Genomic DNA, 18,741 nt, shown 5'->3' on the forward strand with positions numbered 1-18,741 from the left:
TCGCCGCCGCGTAGCACGCCTCGCGCGGCACTTGCAGCACTTCGCAATCCTCTTCACACTTGCGCCATCCTTGTCTGCTCCGCTTTTCTCCTCGCTCTCTTCGGTGTCCTCTTTGGTCTTTCGGTTACATCGAGGGACGACGGCGATAGGTTCCGCTAAACCACAGCAACGGCCTAAAAACCGATATAGACACTGCGTAATTAGAATTACCACCGGCTGCGACTGCCTCAAAATACATCCACTCAGGTGGATTTGCCAGTGACGAGGAAAGCAGATGGTCGAAGCTCACGGCGCCCGCATGGCTTACGTGGCCTTACGTCCCCTCAGGGAGTTCGGCGAACGGCCGGCTATTACCTGCAACGTCGAGTGCATGATGAAAGTGCTATGCATTGGTTTGGACCCTGAAAGAGACGTGTTTCTGTTCCGGATTTATAATTTTCTCGCCTTCTTAATAGCGAAAAGTGACCCAAATGGATTGGTTCTCCGAGCGACCCCAATGATATTTGGTCAATTTGGTTTTATTGGACCATACACCGCACCAGCACGGCTGCTATTCCAAAAGATTGGGTCTCGAGAGATGAGTTGGGACAAACTTCAATATCCACGGAATAAATAGAACCTGAACGTACTCCAGCGATCAAACTGGAAAGAAATGGCAGTTCTCGGTGCACGATCCGAGAGCACAAGCATCCTAGCATACTGAAAATTCATGTCTTTTGTAGTAGAAGCCCGTAGCCGTATGAAGCACGTCGCCACAGAGACTGCCAGGCATTGTCGCCTGCAGATCTCTATGGCCCCACTCCGGAACATCCCCTCAACGCGGTTGGGGCTTCCAGGAGCTTTATTAGGCTCAAGGCTGCTCAGATACGTGAATACGAATGGCACTAACGGGTTGTCAGATACCAAGACAAGAGTCCCGTAGAAAAGACACGTTAGCGCCGATGACTTCATGCCCCATTGGGAGATAAAGCTGCAAGATGGAGTTGCAAAAACCAGACCCGTGCAGACACTTTGCAGTTTGAATTTCGCGCCTTGCTATTTTCTCGCGGCCAGGCATGTACGGAAATTGTCATTGCCAGATTTCTTCGGAGCGTGAAGACGAGGAGAAAGAAAGATAGTTGCGACGCGAGGCTAAGCGCACAGCTCGCGCTCGGAGCTCGCTCCCCGCCGCACGAGGCTCGCCACTCGCACAGTCCAGGCACACGCAGTTTTCTCTGACTGTGGGGACGCACTTCACGGCGGCTCCGTGTGGCATGAAGAATTTCGGCGGTCCATCCTGCCCCAACTCGACCGAAAAGGTGCGTGGAGTTTCAGCTCGATCATAGCTCCGATCGGCTGAAAGAAGTTTCCAAATCGGTGCATTTTTGGGCATTTTAGGCCCATAGCTCTGAAATCGGCGTGGCGAGTGCGCTAAGCCTAACGGGCCGGCGAGGCCTAGCGACGGCTCCGGCCGCCTCGGTGTGTGCATCGGACCTCATCGCGGGCGAAATGTCGTCGTCGGGACCCTCGACGGACATGGAAGTGACCCCGACGGAGGACCAGAGTGAATTTTTGGACCGCGGCTCGGGCCGCACGGTGATTACGGTGCGTGGCATGCCGATCGACGACTCGTCGCCAGAGAGCCACGCCGGATGGGTGGTTGCGACCCGACGCAGCCGCCCCGCCAAAAGGGATTCGGCCGAGCCCCAGCAGCAGGCCCGGCAGCCCGGCAAGCGTTCCTCCGTTTCTCAACCCACGAGGGCGCAATTTGCTCAAAAAGTGAACGCGGCATTCGCAAGAGCGGCACGCATGCCCAACGTGCCCCTGGGCGAACACAAGGTCGTGGTTAGGCCTCGTGGCGGACTACTGGTCGGGAAATTGGACCCGCTCCAGCTCATCCGAGTGGTGGCCGCCGCGGCCAAGATTGAGTTGAATGCTTTTCGGACGGACACCGTGTGCCCGAACGTTAGCCAGAACATTTTGGTGATTAGTACTCCCAGCGAAGAACGCGCCGGGCTGTACGATCGCGTGCGGGAGATTTCTCTCGGGGGCCGCAGCTACGAGGTGTTTGCCTATAGAGCCACACCGGAAAACACTGCAAAGGGGGTGATCGACAACATCTCCCAGGCTTATACGCCAGAAGAAATTCAGGAATGTGTGGTGCACGACCACAATCCCACGGCGCTCGCGGCGCACAGGATCGGCGACTCCCGGGCAATAATCGTGCTGTTCCAGGGGGTCAAAGTCCCGTCGCACGTTAACTTTGCGGGCCTGTGGGTGCGGTGCAGGCTCTACAGGCAACACAAGGAAGTGTGCTGGACGTGCGGGCAAATTGGGCACCGCAAAGATGTCTGCCCGCGTCCGGACGCGAAAGTCTGTTTTGCATGTGGCCGGTCCAATCCCGGACCCAACCACGCCAAGGAGTGCAAACCCCGCTGCAAATTGTGTGGAGGCCCGCACGCGTCGGGCACCGGTAACTGCAGTAACAAGTATAAGACTCCTTTCCTGATCCGCCAGGGCGAGCAAGAGCGCAAGATGGCGGCCGAAAAGGCGGCAAAATCGGCCGGCCAGAAGACCAAGGTCCGGTTTCCCGGAAAAGAAGAGTTCCCGAAGCTTCGAGAACCGGGACTACATCACGACAACCGCAGCCAGAGCCGCGAGCGCGGGAAGAGCGGCGAGCGGAGGCGGAGCCAGTCGCGCAACCGGAAGTCGTGGGCTGCGGTCGCGACCACGTGCGGCGGCGGCGGTGGCGGCGAACGCGGCGAACGCAGACGCTCCCGCACGCCGGCGAGGAAACAAGCGGATCCGATGACGACCAAGATGTCGCAGCTGGAAGCCACGATCAAGCTGCTACAGGACACCATCAAGCAACAGCAAGAGGTGATCAACAAGCTAACGACAGCGCAGCAACCGGCGGTGGCGACCACGTGGTCGTTCGGCGCAACGCCCCAGCCTGCGAGTTTCACGGCGCTGGGCGCCAAACCCCCCGCGACGCGGTCGCCGTCGCCGCCGTCGCCGATGCCGGAGACGCCGAAGGCCAAGCCATCACCCGCCAAGATCTGGAGAAGGGCCGCCGTGCTTGACTCCGACAACGAGGACGAAAGCCCCATGAACGTGACCAGTAACGAGGACGCCCGCCCGCCCGCGGACGACGGTATCAACTATGGAGTGCGAATCCGACAGATCAACAAACGATTAGACAAATACGACCGCGAAATTCGGTCTTTCAACGAGAAGGTCACCCGTCTAGACGAGAGGGTCGGCCGCCTCGAGGTCAGAATGGAGAAGGGCTTTGCCGAGCTCCGCCAAGAAATGTCCGAAATGAAACAATCATTTGAAGAATTGAAACAATTCATCATGGGCCAAGCCAAATTCGCAGGCCAGGGAGTCCAACAACAGCAGCAGGGAGCCAAGCCCAAACATGGATAAGCGACCCCAAGGTGACAGATTGATCGTGTGGCACTGGAATGCCAACGGCTACCGGTGCCGCAAGGCAGTGCTGCAGCAACACATGCGATCGCTAGAGCCGAAGGACTTACCCGACGTTATAGCGGTCCAGGAGACGCACGCAGAAGATCCCAAGATCACGACCCTGCCGGGTTACCGTGCATACGCCCGGCCGCCCAGCGCCCGGACCTGCGGGCAGGGCGCGGCCCAGGGCGTGTGCACGTTCGTCCGAAAGGGCATTACGAGCGTCGATCAAGACAAGATCCTGAATTACAAGGACTCCGCCGTCGAAGCGTGCGTGACGGAGCTGGTAATCGCGGGGAAGAAAGGACGAAACAAGAGGAAAAAGAGCTCGACCACGTTGTACATAGCCAATGTATATAGTAATCCGCAACACGGGAATCAGCGTTTCAAGGCACTATTGCACAAGGTCCGCGACGCCGCCCACGGCGTTAACGCCGCGGCGGTGATCTGCGGAGACTTTAATGCCCCGCACGAAGAATTAGGCTACACTCGCACGACGGTAAAGGGTAGACGTTTGCTCGAAGACGCCGGCGACGCTGACTTTGAGCTGCTCACCGACCCCAAGCAACCGACGCGCATCGGCACGTCGACTGCCCGGGACACCACCCCCGATCTTGCCTTCGCGCTCCTGCCCCGCGGCGGGACCGCGCGGTGGCGCAACACGGGGTGGAACCTGGGCAGCGACCACTACATTGTCGAAGTGACGATCCCGCTCGGTCACGCACGGGCGGACGACGGGACAACCAAGTGTCTGCGTCAACAGCTCACCGACTGGCACAAATTTCGGGAGGCCGACCTGGGTGAAGTGGACGACGTGGACCGATGGACGGCGAGCCTGGTCGCCGCCGCCAAGAAAGCCACGACCGAAGTGGAAGTACCGGAAGAAACAGACCGAGTGGATCCGCGCCTGGCGCACCTCGTGGAAGCGCGAAGATCGCTGCAACGGCGGTGGAAGCGCCAGCGCCACAACCGCGCGCTGCGCAAGCGGGTGGCGGCTCTCGGTCGCGAGATCGAGCGTTACAGCCGCCAACTGTGCGCGCAGCAGTGGTACGCGCTGTGCAGCGAAGCCGACGGTCAACTCCATCGAGGTGGAACGTGGACGCTCCTGCGCCACCTCATGGACGAGACGAAGAGTAAAGAACACCAACGGCACCGCATGGCGCAGATCCTTCATGCCGCGGCCACCCAGCTCGGCGAGGAGGAGATGCACCGGCGACTCAATGACCGCTACCTGCCGGCCACCCCGCACGAAGACCACCCCGAGTACGACGGCGCCCCCAATCCGGCCCTAGATCGCGAGATCGAAGAATGGGAGGTGCGCCAGGCGACACAGGCTTTGAACTGCCGATCGGCCGCAGGACCCGATAGGGTGACGAACAAGGCGCTGCGTAACATCAGCGACGCCGCGGTGTCGGCCCTGACGAAATACTTCAACGCCTGCTGGGCCAGCGGCCGCCTCCCGCCGCAGTGGAAGAAGGCCAAAACGATACTGCTGCCCAAGCCGAACAAGCCGCCGGGGATAGAGGGCCTGCGCCCCATCTCGCTCACGTCCTGCGTGGGCAAGGTGCTGGAGCACGTCCTCAACACCCAGTGGCAGCGCTACCTGGAAGACAACGGCCACTACAGCGACTCCATGCTGGGCTTCCGCTCGCGCCTGGGAACGCAGGACGCGATGCTGTTGCTGCAACGCGAAGTGCTGGAGCCCCCCGGAGGAGTCCCGCAGAAAGACAACCGCGCCGTCCTGGGCCTGGACTTGCAGAGCGCCTTCGATAAAGTGAAGCACTCGGCGGTCCTGGCCCAGGTGGTGAAGCTCAACATGGGAAGACGCACCTACGATTACATACGATCGTTCCTGACCCGACGCACGGCCAGGTTGGAGGTGGGCGGAGACCGACTGGAAGAAAGAGTGCTGGGAAGCGTGGGCACCCCCCAGGGGTCCGTGATCTCTCCGCTCCTCTTCAACCTGGTCATGATCGAGGTGGCCCGGCGCCTGGAGACGCTGGGACCGCGGATAAAATTTTGCATATACGCGGACGACGTGACCATCTGGGCGACCGGCGGCAGCGACGGGGACATCGAGGCCGGTCTCCAGGCGGCGGTGGACGCCGTCGGGGCCGCGCTCGAGGGCACGGGCCTCCGGTGTTCGCCGCAAAAGTCCCAGCTGCTGGTCCTGCCCCCGCCGGGACGCTGGAGGAAACGAGCCGCAGAGGAAGCGGAGCGTAACATCATTGTCAGGGCCGGCGACGGCACGCCCGTCCCGCACGTCCAGGGCCTTCGGGTCCTGGGTATGTACGTGGACGCTCACCGCACCAACGGGACAGCGGCCCGTCACATCGCGACCAAGATCGGGATAGCGACACGCCTGATCAAGCGCGTGGCGTCGCGGTCGCGCGGAGTTCGAGAGGCGAGCCTCCTGCGTATGCTGCAGGCCTTTGCAGTCAGCCACGCAGCGTACGCGGGAGCGTTCCACCGGTGGACCGAGGCGGAACGGCAACGCATAGACGCGGCTATCCGCAAGGCATACGCGGGAGCCCTGGGCCTGCTGAACGGGACCCGGACGTCGGCCTTGCTGTCTCTGGGAGCACACAACACGCTCTCGGAGATCAGCGAGGCCCAGAGGACTGCACAGCTGACGCGCCTGGGCCGCTCCGCGGTCGGGAGGCGCCTCCTGGAACGAGTGGGCCTGACGTCCCCGGAGGAACCGAGCCCCGAGTTGACGCCGCTGAGCGAGGTGACGACCAGGAGACTGGTGGTGTATCCGCTGCCGAGGAACGTGAGCCCGACGGAGAACGTGGAGAGACGAGCGGCGCGCGCCAGGGCGCTGCTCCGCCAGTACGAGAACGACGACGGCGCCGTGTACGTGGACGCCGCCCGTAACAGGAACAGACCGAACACCTACGTGGCGGTGGCAGTGTCCGCGACCACGGGTGAAGTGAGAACCGCGTGTAGCGTGCGCGCCCGAAGCGCGTGCCAGGCCGAGGAGACGGTGATAGCCCTGGCCGCGTGCTCCCCGGGCGTGCGAACAGTACTGAGTGACAGTAAGGCAGCGATCCGTAACTTTGCGCGCGGAGCCGTGTGCGGTGCGGCTGCGCGAGTGTTGCGTGAGGACAAACTCACGACACAGTTAGTGCTAAAGTGGTTCCCGGCCCACGCGGGCAGGGACTTAGTGCCGAACTCCCCGAATCGCAACGAGGAGGCGGACGCCGCGGCCCGTGGTCTCGCCACGTGCCGGACCGCGGCCGCTCCCGCCCCCGAAGAGGCGACGATGACCACGAGTGAAGACGACGAGACGCCGCTGACAGACTACGGCGGTATCCTCGCGTGGCATCGGGAACAGAGGCGCGACTTTCCGCCCCCGCACCGGGACCTGACCCGGCGAGAGGCGGTGGGACTGCGCCAACTCCAGACCGAGACGGTGCTAACCCCGGCGCTCGCGCGCCACGTGTGCCCCGAGCTCTTTGCGAGCGAAGTGTGCAGTGTTTGTGCGCGAGCGACGGCTACCCTGGCCCACCTGATGTGGGGTTGTGACGCAGTGTGCGCGGACGGTCAGACGTTATCGCCGCGAGTGAGACAGTGCGTGGGGTCCGCGGACCCGAGTGACCAAAGGAGGGCCGTCCAGCAGCTCGAGGCTGCCCTGGCCCTGCAGAGACGAAAGGGCGACCGCCCGACTAGTCCGAGCGGGGTAGGGGCGCACCAAAGCCTTGGGTCCTAGGCCCGACGTGAACTCTTAGGACTATAAGAGTAGCGTAAGGTAGGGTGACCCCCGCGCCCTGCGCGGCCGGTGGGGATCCCGCATGCCGGACGTGTGACAATAAAGTCTTTTCTCTCTCTCTCGCACAGTCCAACATCGAACGCCCGGCGTGGTTGACACGCACATAATTACTCTCCCTATTTTTTGTCACCACAAGCTTCATTTCTCGGTTCCTCCAAAGTGTGTGCTGAACAAAGGCGTTTCAAAATAAACCAAAGTTCTATTTACTTCATAGCTTCTTCAGGATCAGTAGTAGGCGACTGAATTTCTGTAAGAAAACAGGAAAATAAATTTCAGGATTACGACCTGCTTATCTACCTCAATGAAATTGTTCCCTGGCTACGATGTTGCTCTTATAACGCAAAAAAGTTATTTGACGCATGTTACAAAAAAACTTTGATGCCAAATCCCGCACAAGCTTCTCAAAATTCCACGTTATTCTCAGGGAACCGACACAAAATAACATTTTCCCAGACCGCAGAGGGGCCTAAAAAATACGGCGATGTACCGCGCGTAAGCTTCTCGCTATTTCTGGTTAGGCAGCCCTTGCATACTCGTTTGAAACATTATTCAACCATAACTGTGTCCTTCATGGTACTGAAGCCATTGTTTTAATATTTTTCTTATGAGACGTCAAGAAAAATAGAATACAAAAAGATAATTTTCTTTTTTCAAAATTGGTTAATGCAATGCAGTAACTCTTTGGTCGAAAATGCACAAAAAATTGTAAGGAAAAAGCTTCTTACAGTTCCCATGGACTAACAGAAAACATTGTTTTCAAGACGTGGGTGATGCTGTCCCAGCCCCACGTCAACGCCGTCAGGCATGTTGTATGGTTGAAAGGTATATTTTCTGGATTGTAATTCCTTTTCTGAAGGTACAAGCGCTGGTGCACAAATTTGGTTATGCCTCGAATTTGAAACGTTGTTGTCTTGTTGAATAGCTGAAACAAAAAAACACACGGTTAGTTGTTTGTGTCACCCTAGTATCCACTTGTCACTACAACTCACTCTTACCTACATAAGTGCACCATGCTACCTATTGTCACGTCAATTCACCAAGAGGATTTGACACATAGAAAAAAGTTTAATGGACGAGGACGATATTTCGGAGCACACTTCAAGCAACGGTAAACAGTGAGCGTTCTCGCGGTTTGAGCTTGCGCAAAAGTCTAAGTATCGTGTCGCCTCACGTTACGGGCGATGTCTTCCTATTTGATGGGTGGGTCGAGGCGAACCTCGTGTCTCGTAGTGCTTGAACGAAGTGGGTCCAGCCGTCGCCGCCAACAGCCAAGGGAGCGTAGCCCTAGTTGCGATGGGAAACTGGTGTCGGTGCGTAGTCCTAACGTGTCTGCCTGGCAGCCCAGTTGGTCCTCGTTTCTGAAGTTGCCGACGGTACGTTGCCATGGGGTCTCCTTCCAGGATTCCTGAGGCGTAGTCAGGCCGAAATGACGCTGGATTGGTTGGTTGGTTGGATCCCTAAATCATGGCGCATACCCACGCGGGGGATTGGCCAAGAAGCTGCCTGTAATGAATAGGCTGTGACCTGGTTTATTTTAAAGAGAAAAAAAGTGAAGTACGAGAAAAAGATTGAGAGAAGAAAAAGATATCATTGAATAGAACAGGATTGTCAGGAAAAAAATTACGATTGAAGACATATCTATCTAGCAGTGCATCCGGCCTGTCGCCGCAACAAAGGAGTGAAAGGCGATCACAACATCTCCGGGGCAATATCCTAGAACTGACGCACCAAGGGAAAGAATAATGGTTAAAGATAACGGCAGATTCAGCCGATTAAACGTGTATTCAAGGTGCGTGCGTCGCATCGATGAAAAGCTGCTGCAATTTAAAAGAAACTGTTCTATAGTTTCGGGGGCCTTGCAGAAAGGGCATTGAGGAGATAAAGCCTGACCAGCTTTGTGAAGATAAAATTTAAAGGGGGAATTCTGCAGCGAAGTTTTCTGATTGCCACCTCACATTTACGAGATTCGCCGAACTTAGGCTTCCATAAGCGAGAGAGGTGAATAAAGTCGGAGCACGAACGAAGGGCATCATGCCGATTAATTTTTAAATCGTGAAGGCGCCTGAACCTCGCTCCCAACAGAAAGCTGTCGATTGGGCAATTTACAACGGAAGGACCCCCAAAAGCCAAATTGGCTAATTGGCCTACCAGTTCATTGAAGATTATCTCTGCGTGACCGGGGACCCACACTAACCAGATCTCGCGAAGCTGATAAGGAACTAATGAAAGGAATGACCTGGGAAGGGAAGAATATCATTTGTTAAAGCGGTGCACACGAACAGAGAATGCGAAACGATAACCACCCCCGCAAATCTATGCTGCAGTTTTCCAAGGGCTTAGATTATCGCCAATAATTCCGCCTGAAAAATCGGGGTATAGTCTGGCAGTCTGATTGAGAAGGACCAGTATAGAGTATGAGAATATATTCCTTCCCCAGCCTTTTCATCACGTTGCGAGGCATCTGTGGCAATGACGACATGAGTATGAAGAGTAGCCAAATGATCTTCAAGTAAATGGTTGATTAATCGGGCCGGCAATAATTTCGCATGCGGAGAAAAAAATGTCCAAGTTTATGTCGACAGGCAACAAATTATCAGAATAGGGCTGGAGTAGAAAAAGATCTACATGAAGGGGCTGCAGCCATGCCTGTAGGCAGTCAAATTGAGGACGTTCAAATCGGGACCACGTAAATCCTCGAAAAAGATCAGGCCTCACGAGGAAAATGAGTTGAACCTCGTACAATGGAGATTCAAACAGTTTTAGAAATGTTACTACAGTTAGCAATTTAAATCGATACAGAAGTGAAGGCAACCGTGCCTCAAGGTACAGTACGGAGTTAGCCACATACTTTGGCAACCCTAAACATAAACGCAAAGCCAATCTCTCAATCAGAAATAGGGGATGGAGTTTGTACGTCGCGCATCCAGAAGATAACACGCAACCAATTTCCAATACAGGGCGAACATAGCAACGATAAATCATTAGCAGGGCGTCTCTACGTATACCGAATTTATGATTGCATAGCCTACGCAGCACTCCAGCAGCTTTTTCACCTTTGGCAGCAATGTGCGAAATATGAGGACGCCATGTGAGGTGGTCGTCCTACATTATACCCAAATATGTAACTTCCGTGAGCTCAGGGATGGATTGCAACCGGTATGTTAGACATAATGATATAGGGTTATTGCAGGGAAATAGTATAACGGCACATTTTCTGACAATTAGAGAGAGATGTAACGTGCTGAGCCAATTATCCAGGACTACCACATAGTCCTGCAATCGTTGTTCCAACGCTTGAGTGTCCGTACCAAACGAGAAAAAAGCAAAAAATCGGCATAGACATAAGTAGATATGCCGTTCTGCATTGGGATAGAACTTAGGAGTAAGTTAAAAATGGCTGGAGAAAGAACTGATCCCTGAGAAACTCCACGAAATTGGTGATACTGGGATGTTGATAGACCACCCTTAGAACAAAATAACTTTCTTCCCTTTAAAAACTCACCAATACAGGAGCGGATGTCCTACCAACAATTCAACCTTCTTTTACTAACCAGTACTGCTGTCCAGTTGACTTTTCCGCTAACCTTAAAGCCAAGGGCCTCCGGAAGCTGGATGGCTCCCTCACTGAGGACTGGACGGATACTTTTGCACTCCGTTACAATATGTTGCATGCTTTCTGCCTCCTTTCCGCTGCCTGCGCATAGTTTTTCCTGTACCGGCACGGGGATAAGCGTTTTGGTCCGCAAGCAACCCACCCGGGCTTCAAAAAGCAATGCACTCCCTTTGGTATTATCGAAGAATTTTTCCTGTGTGATCTCCTGCTTCCCGATCCTGTAGATATCTAAGGACTTCTTCGCGTCGATCCTCTTTTTCCAGGTCGTTGTCTTTGATTTTTTCACTTAATTTGTATTGCTTTGGTCGTATTCCCTGCACTTCCAGGTTCCGTATACTTTGTCCTGAGCCTTCTGGTTCTTTCCATGCACTGTGTGCCCACGCTTTTCATGTAAAGATACCGTAACACTTTGGCCGCCCATCATTGGTTATCAATATTTCTAAATCGTTCTTCAAAACATATTTTGCTCTATGCTTCTCTCACTTCGAAGGATGCCCATCCCATGTCTCCCTGCACTGCCTTATTTGCTGTTTCACTGAGTGCTCCTAATGTCAATCGACCTACCAGCCTGTGATTTACTTCTAGCCCTGATTGAATATCTGATTTGACACACACTAATGCGTTAGAAAGGGCGAGTACTACAAAGCCAAAGTCATTCCCGTGACCAAATCACGGGGAAAAGATCAAGGACGCCACGCATACCAGGAATCCATGTAACGTAGTGATTTCATCTCAACATACGTTGGTTGACATAAACTTGTGAGTGGCGCGTTTTCAGATAGTTATCGTGTTTGACGTAGTTGCTGATCTTTCAGAAATGTAAGCGGTGGCGAGTGCGCTGAGAACTGGTAGACGTTGTTAAATCCCTTAAAAGGTCTGCTTCGCGCGAGAAAGACGACGTGGGCAGCGTGTTGCTAACGCGGGGTTTATGGGTCACAAACGAGAAAGAAAAAGGAGTAACAATGCGTTTGGAATGGTATATGGCTGTGTCGGGTGTTCTCTGCTCTCAACAGGCGTATCGAGAAATGGTCACTGTCTTAATTTCCTAGTGAAGGCACCACCAAGTTTAACCACAGTGAACGCGATAGTCGCAGTGAGTGGGTCTTTCCCGGGCGCTGTGCCTCCAGTCACTTCCCAGACCTGCCGCTCGGTTGTGGTATGGAGAGGCTAGCATTCTCTGGTGCGGCTTCCCCGGCACCCCCGCGAGTTTGATTTCCCGGCCTAAGCAATAACATCTCTGTGGACGCCCGCAGAAGGGCCAAACAAAACTTCGCTTTATTAATTTTGTACGTTCTGTAGCCATTTATGAGATTTGTAATGCTTACGAGTGCGCTGATAATCCAACTTCACTGCGTAGAATGGCTGTGATTTCGCTACCAGTGTTAACTTTTTTGATATCTTGAACAAGGACGAGCTGAACCGGCACTCCCGATTCCCCGCGAATCTTATCACTGCCCTCCGATCACTGCCCCTTGATACCGATGCCAGCTCGCCGGATGGCGGTTCCAGTGGGCTAGTCACAGTGGCGCTGCAGCTTTCTTGCAACTTGTAAAGTCCTTCGGACGGATTAGCAAAAAGTTGGGCTTCTGCGGTTCGACAGCGGCCAGATTTCTGCGGCCCGTGGAGCTGGCATATAATTTGCAGAGTGGTTCGTTCGCAGCAACGTCCCACTGTGCTGCGTAGTCCATGCAGTAGGGGACGGCAATTCGTCAAAGCAACTTGCAACTGCACAACCAACGAACGTGACCAGCATGCCCCAACAACACGATGCCAAAACGGTGCTTCTAAGGTGCCGCTTTTCGTCTCTTGTTTCATAGCGTCATATCTTGCAGATAAAGTGTAACAGAGCGCTGTACTTGCACGGGTATGGTAAGGTGACATCACGTGTAAGATGCAGGAAGTGAATGAAGCATTGACCTTTTCTAGAGGGCGCTGTAGCCCATTGGAGTTAGGCTTCTGCCCCACCGCCACTTCTGCAGCCATTGGCCAGGCAGTATGCATCGCGAGTCGATATAAAAGCACGGAAGATTTTTAGCTCGAATGCGAATGCGCGTGTACACATTGCAAAGCTTGCCCTCAGTGATAGGTGAATCTTCAACGTCTGCTAGGCCGCCATACATCAGTCTTGTTTTGGTAGTGCACACAACTGGCGAATTGAGTGTGGGCGAAATGAGGGCAACTTGCATCATCACAGCCGAGGGTGTTTACACCAGAAGATAAAAAATACAATATTTCGGTAATTCATGCCCCAGAGCTACACGTGGGCTACGAGGTACGCCGTAGCGGATGTCTCCGGAGGAATTTAGATCTCTGTCATGTTTAACGTGCGCCAGAATCTCGACACACTGGCATTTTGGTTGTCTGCTTCCATCAGGGAAACGGCCGCCGCGCCGGGAATTGAACCTGCACCCTCGGGATCAGCAGCTCAACGCCTTACCCACTGGGCCACCTCGGAGTGTTTTCCACCGGGGCTTACTCCGGCACCAACATTGCGTGACCTAATTAAAGCCGGGGGCTAAGGATTAACGCCGGCCTCTCAGAAATAAAGGAAGGCATAGATAATAAGCACAGAAGAAATACAATAAATACAATCACATAGGTTTTCAAAATAATTTTCGATATTTTCACGGTTCTGTCTCCTGTGCAAGCTCGGCTTGTCAAGCGACAGATGGCGCCACGCGGCAGAGCTAAATTTAACCCTAAAAATAGGTATGGATGTCCTCCCAGAGAACAGTCGTGTACAAAGGCTCTGCGTTGCTCCAAAGGGAAGTGGTAGGGACAAACTCACAATCGCCAAAAAGAAAAATTTAATCAATTGCCCGCAAACAAAACGGCAAACCGAGAGCAGACCAAGAAAAAGAGAAAAAGGAATGATAAGACTGATGCAACAAGTGATCATCCCCCTAATGTTGCAGCGCCTATAACATGCCACAAATGTACGCGCACCGAAGAGAGTGCAAGGAACACCGTCATCAGGACCGCATATAAGGCAGTTCTAAACCTCGCAATTTTGACCGTGAGATGAACTAAGGGTGGACCACCAGGGTAACAGAATGGACATGCATTGACGGGTCTAGAAGAATGGGAAGGCAATACTCTCGATGCAGGGATAAAAGAACAATATTTGGAGCAACGACTAGACTCAGGAAGCGCAGGACAATAGCGGGTGCAGGTCAATGGGAGAGGCCTCCACACTGCAGTCGTCCTAAATAGGACGTTGGTTATATTCACGATGAATATGTCCTCAACTTGTGTCTTTCAAACGCATATCAAGAAAGCGAAGAAACCACTCTCCTGGCCCCAAGAAAGTAGATGGGAAAACAAAAGCGGGAGGGGCCATCGTACTCCCAACCGAACCCCTCCTCTTTGAAAAGAAACTGGTGCATGCACTGACAGGCATGTCACCGATCCAGTGACCCCGCATAAGAAACTCCCCTCCACCAATATTATATATCCAGTCCAGACGATACGGCAAGATCAAGTCCATCGGGGAAAGTTCCAATATCATGAGACCACAGTATACACCGACTTCGGGGTGTACAAAAGCATGAGCCCTCAATTGTGATAGTTGACTCCTTTGGCAAGCTTTGTCACTGCATGACCCTCCAACATACAAGAACAAACAAGTGGAAGGTGGAGTCATCTTCTTGGAAATCCGAATAGTGAAAGTATCATATAGAAGGGCATCATCTATACAAACTGTCAAAGGACATGATTCTGTTTTCTGCAGGCAGAATACCTAACCGCTTGGGTGCATTATTCCCATCCACGACAGAAAAAGTTAAGAACGTCACCTGGACACCCGGACCCAATCGTTTGGAAGAGAACGACGCACTGACCAAAGGGCACATGAACTCACATACCATGCTCCTTGTGACCAGGACTACCACACTGCCCTCTTCTAGAGCGAGAGAGAGAGAGAGTGAGAGAAATAACTTTTATTTACATAGTGAATTAGGGCGCGGCGGGCGCAACCCTGAGGGTTGGGACGACACAGCCGCTCGAGTCACGAGCTCCTTCTGGAGCTGGGGGTCCGAGCGGCCCAACGCCTCCATCCACTGGTAAGGGGAATTAATGGTAGGGAATGGGTCTCTGCACAAGCCCACATTTTGTGTTGGACCTTGGCCCTTTCACCGCAGCGGGGGCAGAGGGGGATGGGTATAGGGAGGGGTAGGTGTGATGCAGGACGGCTCTGCAGGGCAGGGGATCCGTTTGGAGTTGACGCCAGAGGCGTTCTTCCTCTAGAGTGAGGGATAAGTGGGCGGGGGGAGCTTGCGGCGGGAGAGGCGATCATGCTGCACGACCTCTCTGAAGGTCAGGAGACAATCCCTGGTTGATCTGGCTGCATGGAGGGTAGAGTCCACATCGTATGCCTAGGTGACAAGTGCTCGGACTGTGGTGTGGGCCATCTCTATCCCTCCAATGCCTGTGTGAGCCGGGAACCACTGGAGTTCGACCGTGTGGGATGGCCAATTTAGACAGAGAATTTTGTAGAAACGTTAAGAACGAATCCTCATCGTATGCCTAGGAACACGGTATTTCCCCTTGCTACAGCTAGGTCTCAAGGCCGAAGAATCACGAACTCTGTGGACGAAAAACCAACACAAACACCTGAAAAGCTATTTCCGTTAAGGTTTTCTCTGGGAACATCAGACATTAACTTAAAACTGTGTTAAAATAGGAGAAACATTCACCCCATTGCACGCAACCTAGTCATGTGCAAGGGTATGGTTTGGGGAGAACAACTCAAACAAATAACGTATTCTACTTCGAGACATGGGAGGCAGATTTGACCAGCTCGTTACCTGAAGATCAGCGCGAGCTGATTTAGAGGGCAAGGGAAGGAGCTGCTGCATGTAATGCCGTCGACTCAGGTTTCACCTTCGAGCTCCCTGCCACTCTCTTTAGCCCATTTTCCTGCCACTACTATTTATTCCAGAACAAAGATTTTCTCTCTTTCTCTTTCTCTTCAAATAAGCCAAAATTTTCAGCCCCGCTTAGATATCACAGAATAAACGTTTTGATACACTGACACTGACGCCTCCTCACTAAAACCTACCAACAGCACGCATCCGCAGTTTTTCACGCTCAGATTTTACGACAGAGCAGCGCAGAGAGCATTTGTCTCCTCTGGGCCACGGCGATTAAAAACCCTTGTTGCTACTCTTTCTCTTTTCGATGATGTCTAGCGCTGGTGAAGCATATATAAAAAATGCAGCATCTACGTACGAAACGCTCCGTGGGGGTCGAATTATCGCTATCGCGCCTTGCATCTTAAAATCCAAACGTAGATGTCTCTGCAACGTTTTTGTCCTCTAGTATGGTAACACTACCAAGTGCGCCCGTGTTCGAACTTAAGCCTTAGGTCTAAGCATTGAAGAGAGGGCAATTCTGCGGGCAATTCAAATGTGAATTCCAACCCTTCATGCTCTTCGTTACACATATCCAACACATTCTGTACAATGCCTTCAATATCACCTCCAGGGTCCACGCATACCTGGAAATCATCTGCATATCCTAAGCATCTAACCGCACCAACATTCTTAAAGTTCCCCTCCAACACGCTGTTTCCCTGTGCCAAATAGATGTCGCATAGAACAGGCGCAATGCAGGAGCCAATGTTGATGCCATTTTTTTGTAGAAACAAGGCACCATACAATTAGATGTACAAGGAGCTTAGATACAGGCCTAACAGATCGAGAAAATCTCTGGTTCTCATAGCACATTCATTTTGAAACCTAACGTATCCGTAGACATCAATGCATTGCTCTAACGCTGCCATAGTGGTTGTGCGTGGCACACTATAAAAAAGGTCCCAAATATCGATAGAAAAGCACGAAAAAGGTGTACACTCCTTTAAAAAGCTTATTACTTCATCGGAATTCTTAACAAGGAACGGGTCATCGATGGGTAGTCATGTTAGATGCCCTTGCAGAAACTTGTCTAGTGCATTCTGCCACGTTGCCTTGTCCCCTAGAATTGTCCTAAAAGGCTGTGTCTCTTTGTGGGTTTTGTTTTTGAAAAATGGCTTCAGGGTCAGCCCTTTACTTTTTCTAATGCTCTTCGCCACTCCTCCCAAGCAAAGGTCATATCAAGCGTTCACGACCTTGGATTTCCAAGTTTTAAGTTTCCGCTCGTTGACTTCCCCTTGTTTCTTCAAAACTTTAAAACTGCTTCCAGTGCTTTATTTCCAACCTGATATTGGTTGTGGTGTAGCGCACATGCTCAAGTTTGTGGAGTGCTTTGTGGGTATTGTGTACAAGGTCCCGCTTCCTTGCAAAAGCTCATACATAAGACAATCAGCACGATGTCTTAATGAGCGGCTGAAGGAATATTGTGCGCTGTGGCAGCGGACGGCCGTATCGGGCAATCTGGCACAGCACTGCGCCAAGCGCAAGCCCAAATTTCTCCAAAACGAAGGTGTTCAAGTCCCATCATGGAGTGACAAAGAAAATCTCTGAAGCATTCTGTATGGTTTCGGGCCTCAAGGGTGGGTGCGTTAGTACTCCGTCTGTTTCGTTCCTGGCAAGAGAGACAGAGCATCTAAAAACATTTGTATGAATTGATAAGAGACGCACGCGTTCGGGATAGGATGAGTGGTTGCAGGGGTATTTATACATTTTCTTGCTCATTACACTTTGTACAGTTGCTAGTAGCGCATCAACCGTTCCGTGTGTCCTTCTTTCTCTAGTCGTCCTGTAAAGTTCAGCGCTCTACGTTTTATGATGTCTCGATACCAACTAACTCAATGCCAAGCCTTATTGAAGATGAATTACAAGTCGCCGATGGCGACAAGGAACAGCGGCATTAGTCACGGCTTGGGATCCCGAAATAGCCACAGGTGGCACATCGCTTTTTAGTGAATGCTGAGTCACTCCCCAAATTCAGCCAGTCACGGCAGATACATTCCTTGATATCGGAAATAGTTCCAAGAGCTCTTTCCTTACTGATGCACGGATAGCCTTACCTAGTTCATCAGTAGAAACTTCCTTAATGGCGACAGAATTTCATTAAATTTGCAGTCATAATCCCTGATACCAATGCTAATCGTCCTCCCTAAGGCTGAATTGTCTGATGCGAACTCCGCGATCGTGTTTGAATGTTAGCGGATGATTCAGCATAAAACGCCGTTTTATGTTCCTTTCTTTAGTGGTAAGCGGCAAGTAACCTATTTATCTCCTTTATGAAAAGAAAGAACACAATATCAGGGAGCTTTTTGCTCGCCTTTACAATGAGGCTAGCACGTCCTTTCCGCTTAAGCATAGTAAATATTTTATGAAGTGCGCTGAAGACAATTGTAGCGGTTAAAAAGCGTGCATAAATTTAGAACTCAATCAGTGCTAAATCTCCGAGGGAAAGTAACGCTTGCTTAGGTGGTCGATTGTCATCGAGCAAAATTCACATTCGGCTCCACCTTGCTTGTTTAACCCATGCTTCTGGGTCTTAAAAACGAAGCTTAATGTAGATACGTGAAAGGAAATTCTGGTATTGCAGTATATGCGCAAAACTCCTTCGGTGAAACCCTATTAGCGCGCGTAAAGAAGACACGTTGAAAAGGAGTTAGAAGTAAGTTGAGAGAGTATGGCTGGGTTTACCCCTCTCTCAGGGGAGCGCGTGAGCAGTGAGGTGCTGCGTGAAGCACAGATAAACGATAACAGGGAGCTCGAGTGGTAGTCGCTCGGGGAGAGCAGCGTCAACCTGGGTATCGCAAAAACCGGGCGGACATTACTTCAAAATGGGAAGGCCACCGCCATACCTGCTTGAGAGCAGCAGGAAGCTTAAAATCAGCGACGCCGCGAGTGGCAGCGGCAACGACAGGAAATGTCAAAACGATCATGAGAAACGCTCATGTTGCACACAGATAAATACCGGCAGCAAATTAGGGCTTCACTGGTCAACCGTCTGC

The sequence above is a fragment of the Haemaphysalis longicornis genome, unplaced genomic scaffold (assembly GCF_048455015.1).
Source record: "Haemaphysalis longicornis isolate Haplotype H1 unplaced genomic scaffold, Haemaphysalis longicornis Haplotype H1 scaffold_2, whole genome shotgun sequence".
NCBI classification, from domain to species: Eukaryota; Metazoa; Arthropoda; class Arachnida; order Ixodida; family Ixodidae; genus Haemaphysalis; species Haemaphysalis longicornis.